Source organism: Pteropus alecto, unplaced genomic scaffold (genome assembly GCF_000325575.1).
Source record: "Pteropus alecto unplaced genomic scaffold, ASM32557v1 scaffold138, whole genome shotgun sequence".
NCBI lineage: Eukaryota > Metazoa > Chordata > Mammalia > Chiroptera > Pteropodidae > Pteropus > Pteropus alecto.
Genome location: NW_006441525.1, coordinates 908148 through 917881, shown reverse-complemented (window position 1 = coordinate 917881; position 9734 = coordinate 908148). Strand labels below are relative to the sequence as shown.

Below are 9734 nucleotides of genomic sequence, written 5' to 3'. Positions count from 1 at the left end.
GCGAACCTGTTGTTTACATGCAGGAAGATGGAGCACTACAAGGGCTGCACCCTGAGTCTTCCAAGCCTTTCTGAAGGTAATCTTGAAATGCCTAGAGCTGAGCCCGCAGGTGTTGGAGGCTGACTGTATCAGTGGGAGTGCTCCAAACTAACCTCATGTACAACACAATGTTATTAAAGGATCCAATCTCAACATGCACTGATTTAAAGCTTATATCTTTATTATTAAAGCTCAACAGCAATCACGGCAATTGGTTAGAAAGATCAACAGAAGTTGTTTTTTTTCTTTTCCCAAGGAGGAGCACTGGCATTGCTTAGAATGCTAGCACATGGTGAAAATAAAAAGCCTGCAGAACTGTGGTGGACTTCCTGGCTGTTTTTAACTTCTTTCGAACGACCAATTCCATTGTGCCCTTGGACTAGACAACTCCCATCATCATACACTTGATAGCTACCATATCATTTCACCCCTTTTAGGAAAATCTCTAATCCTGGGTAGTTACAAGAAGCTGCCAAATGCACATAGCATGTTCCCACATGCTCAGTTTCAAACTGCATAGCCGGTCCATCCTGCAAACCTAGTCTAACTAAAATTAGGGCTGAAAAGGACCTGAGAGAGCTTATTAAAAACCTTTCATTTTCCAAAGAAAAAGTTTACCTATGCACTGCTTTTTAAAACTTTGCAAATGCTTTTACTTATTTTATTTGTTTCTCGACCAAGCTTTTTTGTGTGGGAAGGAGGGTGTGATCTGTCTTTGCATTTCTGGGGTGCATATGGGCACTGGGTAAGTGTTTCATGGATGAATGAAATCTTGGGAGGGCCTCAGTGTCCGAGGCTGGCAAGTCCACACTGAATTCTAGTGCAGTTGGTAGCCACGATGTAATGACTCGAAGGTCATGTCAGCAAAGAGCAGCTTAAAGATCTGTCTGCCTTCAAAGAAGAAAAACCTGAGAACAGTCTCTGAAGGTATTCACAATAGTAAAACTTGTTGTTTTTGCAAGTGTCCATAGACAGGCACTGTCTCCATCATCGCACTGTGGAAAACCTCGCCAAGTTTCCATCAAGGTATTCTATCTACCACTGGGGCCCTGTGTGTGCTGTTATGATAATGTCCAAAGGTCAAGATGTTAAGCTAGATGGGCTGGGCGATGATGAGGGGGATGTGCCTACTGAGTGAGTTCCTGGATGGAGCATAGGGTGAAGCCGTGCAAGGGAAGGTGGTGCGTTTACTGGAACATGCTGAGAGTGAGTACATAAAACAGTGCTGTCAGGGCGGGGAGTAGATCTACTCTGGTGCCAATGTATGGGTGGGCAGCCAAGGGAAGACTATATTAATTATGAAAAGTTATTTTTCCAACTTTCCAAATTGTTTTCTTTTTTAAAATGCTGCTAACCTGTTAACCCTTTTGAATGTGCCGCCCAAATCATCCTCTTCCCAGGTGTGCTATAGAGATGAGTGAAGAATGACCATGTTGGTGGGACACGTCACACATGTCATTTATAATTTTTATAATGATTCTATAAGTATGCCCCCTCTTACAGATAAGAACACTGACTCTCATGGAGTTCAAGAGCTCGCCCCAGCTCACACTGAGTGTAGGTGGGAACTGTATTCAGTTCAAGTAAGATTCCAAAGCCCATGCCTCTCCCTCCTCACCTGCTCCCTCACACCTATGTGAAGGGCTGTCTTGAGAAAAGTATTAATGTTTTAAAAGGCAAAACTTAAACCAGTGGCAGAACTTCAGGGAGGCAGGTCTACAGCCAACAGGAGGGAAAGAATATCCTGACAAATAGAGCTTTCTAAGAGTAACGCAGGCCACCAAAGAGGATTTCAGGGTCCTCAGAGTGGGAGAACTCGAGCAAAGGCATGGGATCCTGCACGATCAGGCTCTCGCCCAAGAGAGTGTTGAGAGGGCGACCAGCACTGTGAGCCAGGGACAGAGGTTTAAGAAGATCCCACAGGGTGAGCCCACAGAGATCGTTCAGGCAGCTAGTAAGGGGACAGTCTTCCCATGCCTCTTCTAGGAAAATATGTGCAGCTCACACATGGGGTGCTTTAATGCTCCCAGAGGATTCCAGGCACACACTATGGGGACCAACGACTATCAAGCCCAATGTCAAAATTGGTGACTATTTACTTACTGCCCTAACTGCTGAGGCAAGTCTTGGAACAGAAAAAGGAATAAGGGAATGGGAGGCAAAGAATTCCTTCTTTGTGGAACAGCTCTGGGCACTGTGGGGGGAGGGGCGTGGTGTCCCAAGTCAGAGAGACTACAGGTCACCTTGGGCCGAGATGGGCAGTTCCACCAGCCCGTCACCTAAGGCAGCTCAGGCAGCATTTTGCCATGTGGTGGCAGATGTGACTGAAGGAGGAGCCTCCAGAGCTTGGGCTCTGGAGCCAGAAGGGGTTGAAATTCGCTTCTGCTGTGGGACCTCCAGCAAGTCCCTTAACGTCTGGGATTTCTTCACTCAGGAAAGGGATCTTGCCTTCTTCATGAGGATTGTGAGGGCTCAAAAAAGAATGTTTGCAACTCATTTAGCATGAGGCCTGTCTTTTACCAGCAATCACTAAAGGTAGCTGCTATTATTATTATTTTTTTAAAATTACTCTTTTGCATTTAGGACTTTTAAAAGCCTATTATAGTGCCTATTATTCAAATATATTCCAGTTCTTTGACTCATTTTTGGATTCAGGAAATGGGAAACAATTTGTAGTCAGAGAACATTCTGGAGGTACTTTGGGAAACAGTGTTCCATCTGTAAAATGGGCTTGGTAACAGGATCCACCTCTTTCACGGCAGCTGGGATTAAAGAAAATAATCCATATTTTAACAACGCCTGATTCGTAGAAAATCCTCAAAAATGTTAGCAATTATCTTTATGGTTCTAACTAATCACATCATCATTACTGTAGTCTCCTTTTCAATTTTGGAACATGAAATCAGTTTTTTATTCCTCTCAATTTTGTTGTCAAAAATTGCCTTGTTTTGGTTCACTTGCCGATTAGCATTTTTCTCCTAAGAGGCAACTTTATTAGAATTCTGTTGGTTAATTAATAAATGATTACCGAGGGTCTGTTTGACACCGTTCTAGTATTGTGAAATCTCTCCTATCCTACTAGGGTAGTTCAGGCTTGCTCATCATTTATTTTGTTTATCATAGACTTAAAATCAGTGGGTCTTCACTGTGGATGATTTTGCCCAGGCAGTATCTGGAGGCATTTTTGTCACAGCTGAAGTGAGAGCTGCTACTGGTAGCTCACGAGTGAAGGTCCTGGATGCCGTTAAACATCTTAAAATGCACAGGGCAGTACCCCACAACCAAGATGCACCTAGCCCAAATGGCGATAGTGCCGAAGTTGAGAAGCCCTGGTTCGACATTTATCCTACCTGTCATCTCTGCTTGAGAAATTCCAGGAGGACCAGGGCCTGATGACGCTGTGGTCTGTCACACCAGGCACTGTTTTTGAGAAAAGCAAGTTGTGGAGACTTGCAACGCTTTTTTTTTTTTTTTAGCAGAGAACAAAATCACAGAGCACTGAAGCACTAAGAGCATACCCTCCTTCCAGCTGGGCGTCTTTCTCTGGCTTCTGTGCACTGGCAGTGGAGGGATGGGGGCTGTGAGCATTCCCTCAGCTAGAGTGAACTTTTCAGTTTGAATCAAACTCCTAAGGAATCCACAGAATAGGAGCACTGAGGACTGTTTGCCCAAGACTAGGAGGGGGAAAAGATTGTGTTTGGTGGGCTGATGATGCTGAACTTTCAACCCTTCTTGGCAATGTTTGCTGGCCAGAAAGCAAAGCCAGCTGTACTTGGACAGCACTTTACACAAACAGACAACACAGACTGTTATCTCCTAAATTGGAGGCTTTCTACAATGTCTTCTCTTGTGGGCACTGGACTCAGGCAGGAAGACCACCCACAGGCAAACACACAGCACCTCCCAGGGAGGGCCTGTAATCACCCACCGTTCTTGCCACCTGTTCTGGGCCGGGTTATCAGATGTGAAGGAGCCAGTTAATAACTGTTTATAAGCTATAAATGCAAGTGGCCATGGCAGGGAGCTGATAAACATTTTGGGGGCAAATTATTTGTGTAGCTGACAGTCATTTGCACCCCTCTCAACTGCTTGAAAGTATATGTTTCAGGTTACAGGATGTCCAAATGGCTGTTTGCAGGGAGGGGTTCCTATTGAAGTGCCCTGTCTGTAGTCTCGATTCAGGTCACAGATAATGACAATAGTCCTGGACATTTTCAGTCTTCCGGGGCATCAGATCTTTTTTCTTAACTTCGTTTGGAGTTGAAAAGGAAATTCCAAAGATAGAACTCTCTAAAGTATCTTGTGCGCTTTGGAGTCTCAGACCGCAATTTTGGGTTGAAATGCATGGGCAGAGTTGTTTAAAAGTGAGCTTTTATAAGTGCCAATAGTTCTTTTTCTTTTTCTCTCTTTCTTTCTTTCTTTCTTTTTCTTCTGCTAAAAGAAAGTGAGGATAGGGTGGCTACACTGAAACAATTGCGGATACCAAATTGAGCCTTTTAGGGCTGCATAAAAAAGCATTTCAGTAAACAATATGGTTGCAAATGAACCCTTGGCTGGCCTCTGGCTGGCCCCTATTGGAAATAAAAGGCTAGAAAGGGAGTATGGGAAATGAACATTTAAATAACAAAAGTGACACCTGTTCTTTCACCTGGAGTGTAGGGGAGCAGGCAGAGCCCACTGGTCCAGCCCCATTTCTGCTTTCATCTCCCCAGGGAAGCCAAGTTGAGCACTGGGCATGAACAGCGTTTTCAGAATCTCCGAGCCACTAGGGCGTAAGGATGGCTAACTTCAGGCCATGTTGGGGTGAGAAGGGCACCAGGAGAGTGCCCATAATGCTGGGTTCCAGACTCCTCCACTCTAGGATTTTCGGCAAGTGTCTTGGCTTCTCTGACACACATCCTATTTGCCACAAGAAAGCTTATGGCTCAAGGCACTGCTGGGAGCTATAGCCATTTGACTGGAAACCACTCTTGGGAATCCCTAATTTGGCTGGAGACAAGACCTTTCACAGACAAAGTCATCAACAATTCAAGGCCATAGCGAATTGGCAGCAGTGTTCCAGAGAATAAATATTGCCAGCATGTAGTCAAGGAAGGAACAAGGGGCTGGAAAACAGGAAGATTTCAAGGGGCCTGGACTTGAATGGCTTCCAAAGGTGATCAGGTTCAGGTGGAGACTGAGAGAGAAATTTCACTGTTAGAGGTGCTACAGAGTGCATAAGGTGGCTTTCATATGGGCAGTTTAACTGCCCCAAAGGAGCTGTGCAAGTTAAGATTAGGGAAGCAGGTTACAACTAGCTTGTGATCTTGGCAAAGAAGTCAGTCTTTTCCTTGTAATACTTCAGCAGGCAGGGCTGGAAAGCAGTGATTTGTAAGCAGGCGGGTCTTACGAAAAGGTCCAGTGTCTTAAAAAGGTAAGATGCCCGAGGGAGAGACAGATGCCAGTTGAAGCATAAGGCTGAGCAACTCAGAGGCAGCTGGATCAGAGAGGAAGATCTAAGAGACCTTTGAGAAAGAATCTCCTGGAATCAGTGAGGAGATTCAACAAGACCACGGCTGGAGGCAAGGCCTGAGTCTGAGTGACTGGGAAAGTAAAATAAATACCTTCTACTGAAACTGGCCAATTCTGAAGAATGAAAGAAAATCTTTGTTTTCTGTACTTTAATATGGGGGTGAAGCATCTGAGGAAGAACAGAGCTTGCTACCCCAAAATAAGCCTTTTTGGGATATTGATTATTTTAAGCTGGTTATTTTTAAGAAAACGAAAGATTTGAGCAGAGTCTTTTGCTTCCTGCTTACCAGCCTAAGGGAATTTAGATAGAAAAACGTGCTTAAACAGAACTATCACCTTAACATAATATGAACTAAGTGTGGCAGACAGGGAGGAGCCTAGCAATATCCATTTGTTGAATTCCCTCTGTGTCCCCTTATTTCTGGGTGGCCAAGACGGTCCAGCAAGAATTTGTTTATCACATGCTTGCTCTTTCTCATCTATCTGTGAATTGCCTTTTAGCCTTTTGAAGTCCAAACTACAACCCCTACCCACTTTCTCCTTAGTTCAAGATGGCATATCAACCTCAACTGACTGATTTGTCTTTGGGTCCCCTATTCTTATGGAGCCCTCATATGTGCAAACATAATAAATTTGGTTATTTTCTCTTGTTAATCTGCCTCATGTCAATTTGATTATTAGACCAGCTCTAAGAACTTAGAAGGATAGAAGAAAAATTATTTTTCTTCCCCCATGCAGCCAAATAGAAATACCCAAAAAGTAGTTGAAAATGTAGAATTGGAGTTAGAAAGGATGTATTTTGCTCCTCTATATCCCTAATCAGGTTGCTAGCACATCCAGGGCAACAGCAATGTCCCAGGACAGAGTGGACATTACAGGGATACCTCAGGGATATTGTAGGGTTCAGTTCTAGACCACTGCAATAAAGCAAATACTGTAATAACATAAGTCACACGAATAAGGTATATGCAATGTTACATACTGTAATTATATAATACTTTATGCTAAAAAATGCTAAAATCACATGAACCTTAAGTGAATCGTAATCTTTTTGCTGGTAGAGGGTCTTGCCTTGATGTTGATGGCTGCTGACTGAGCAGGATGGTAGTTGCTGAGGGTTGCAATGGCCATGGCAATTTCTTAAAGTAAGACAATAAAATTTGCTACATCAATTGACTCTTCCCCTCACGAATGATTTCTCTGTAGTATGTGATGATGTTTGATAGCATTTTAAGCACACAAGAACTTCTTTCAAAATTGGAGTCAATCCTCTCAAACTCTGCCACTGCTATATCAACTAAGTTTATGTCATATTCTAAATTCTTATTGTCATTATCAATCTTCACCAGAAGTAGTTTCCATCTCAGGAAACCATGGTCTTTCCTCTTCCATAACAAGCAACTCCTCATTCGTTAAAGTTTTATTTTGAGATTGCAACAATTGAGTCACAACTTTAGGCTCCATTTCTAATTCTAGTTCTCTGCTATTTCCAGCACATCTGTAGTTACTTCCTCCACTGAAGTCTTGAACCCCTCAAAGTTATCTGTTAGGGTTGGAATCAACTTCTTCCAAACTCTTGTTAATGCTGATATTTCGACCTCTTCCTGTAAATCATGGTTTTTCTTAATGGTATCTAGAATGATGAATACTTTCCAGAAAGTTTTTAATGTACTTTGCACAGATTCATCAAAGGAATCACTATTTATGGCAGCTATAACCTTACAAAATGTGCTTCTTAAATAATAAGACTTGAAAGTCAAAATTATTCTCTGATTCATGGGCTATAGAATGGATGTTGTGTTAGCAGGCATTAAAACAACCTTAATCTCACTGTCTATCTCCATCAGAGCTCTCGGGTGACCAGGTACATTGTCAATGAGCAGTAATATTTTGAAAGAGATTTTTTTTTACTGAGCAGCTGTTCTCAACAGTGGGCTTAAAATATTCAGTAAACCAGATATGCTGTAAACAGATACGCTGTCATCCAGGCTTGGTTGTTCCATTTATAAAGCACGGGCAGAGTCGATTTAGCATAATCCTGAAGGGACCTAGGATTTACAGAAAGGTAAATGAACATTGGCTTCAACTGAAAGTCACAGGCCATATTAGCCCCTAACAAAAGAGTCAGCCTATCCTTTGAAGCAAGGAATTTCTCTTCTGTAGCTATAAAGTCCTAAATGGCATCTTCTTCCAATATGTGGCTGTTTTGTCTACATCAAAAATCTGTTGTTTAGTGTACCCACCTTCATTAATGATCTTAGCTAGATCTTCTGGATGAGTTGTTGCAGCTTTTACATAAATACTTACTGCTCCACATTGCGCTTTTATGTTACGGAGATGGCATCTTTCCTTAAACCTCATGAACTAACCTCTGCTAACTTCAAACTTTTCTTCTGCACCTTCCTCTCTTCTCTCTGGCTTCATAGAATTGAAGATAATTGGGACCTTGCTCTGGGATAGGCTTTGGTTGTGTCTGGTTTGCTCTTTTATCCAGACCACTAAAACTTTCTCCACACCACAAATAAGGCTATTTTGCTTTCTTATCATTTGCCTGTTCACTGGCATAGAACTTTCAATTTCCTTCAATAACTTTTTCTTTGCATTCATAACTTGGCTAATTATTTGGCACAAGAGGCCTAGTTTTCAGCCTGTGTCGATTTTCAACATGCCTTTCTCACTAAGCTTATTTATTTTTAGCTTTTTATTTAAAGTGAGAGAAATGTGACTCTTGCTTTTATTTGAATGCTTAGAGACCATTGTAGGGTTATTAATTAGCCTAATTTCAATATTGTTGTTTCTCAGGGAATAGAGAAGCCTGAGGACAGGGAGAGAGATTGGGAAACGGCCAGTTGATGGAGCGGTCGGAACACAAGCAACATCTATTGATTAAGTTTGCTGTCTTATAAAGATGTGGTTCATGGCGCTCCAAAACAATTACAATAGTAACATCAAAGGTCACAATCACAGATAACCATAGCAAATATAATAATAATGAAAAAGTTTGACCTCTACTGGGCATTTACCCCAAAGACTTGAAAACTCATATTCGAAAAGATATTTGCACACCGATGTCCATAGCAGCATTATTCACAGAGGCCAGGACATGGAAGCAACCAAAGTGTCCTATGATAGATGATTGGATAAAGAAGCTGTGGTACATATGTACAATGGAATATTACTCAGCCATAAGAAGAGATGAAATACTGCCATTTGTGACAGCATAGATAAACCTCGAGATAATCATGCTAAGCAAAATAAAACAGACAGAAAAAGTTGAAAATCACATGATATCACTTATATGTGGGATATAAACCTAAAAGCAACAAATGAACAGGACAAACAGAGACTCCTGGTCATGGACAATAGACTAGTGGTTACCAGAAGGTAGATGGGGAGCGGGAGGAGGAGGTAAATGTGGTAAAGAGGGTCAAATATGTGGTGAAAGAAAGAAATCTAACTATAGGAGGTGAACACAGAGTAAACATATATATGCCTTACTCTTAAAGTGTACAGCTGAAACTTATTTGATTTCGTTAACCAATGTCACCATAAAAAACAAAATAAGTAAATACATTTAAAAAAGAAAAAAGAAAAAGTTTGAAATATTGTGAGAATTATCAAAATGTGACAGAGACATAAAGTGAGCAAATGCTATTGGAGAAACGGCACAATAGACTTGCCACAAACCTTCAGTTTGAAAAAAAATGCAGTATCTGCAAAGCACAATAATTCATTAGCTATCATTTTCCGAAGTCATACTCTTATCAGGGCGCCAGCCCTGAAAAAGTGGGATTATAATTATTGGTATCCCCAATTTTCAGAAACTGAAGTTCAGAGAAGTTAAGAAATTTATCTAAGGTCACACAGTTTGTAAATGATTGACTTGGGACTTAAACTGAGATCTAGCTGATACAAAAGGCCATGCTTTTCCCATTCACCCTCACATCCTCTCTTGACTTCTTAATGTAAGAATTCTTTCATATGAAGCCTTTGCTTCTCTATGAATAATATAATGCCTTAGGCACAACGGTCAGTTTTCGATACATAATAAATATTAATCTTTTTTTCTGCTACCAAATTTCTTACAAATAAATATCAGAATTTTATTAGTCCACTACTTTAAAAAAGAAAACAAAAACAAAAAATCTTGGCCTTTTTTTCTTAAAAGTATAAGATTAGAGACA

General features: G+C 41.4%; 1 pseudogene; it reads right to left on the bottom strand.

Annotated features, from left to right (window-relative positions):
* Positions 1 to 2715: 2715 nt before the first annotated feature.
* On the bottom strand, positions 2716 to 8307 carry LOC107196169 (annotated as a pseudogene).
* Positions 8308 to 9734: the final 1427 nt, after the last annotated feature.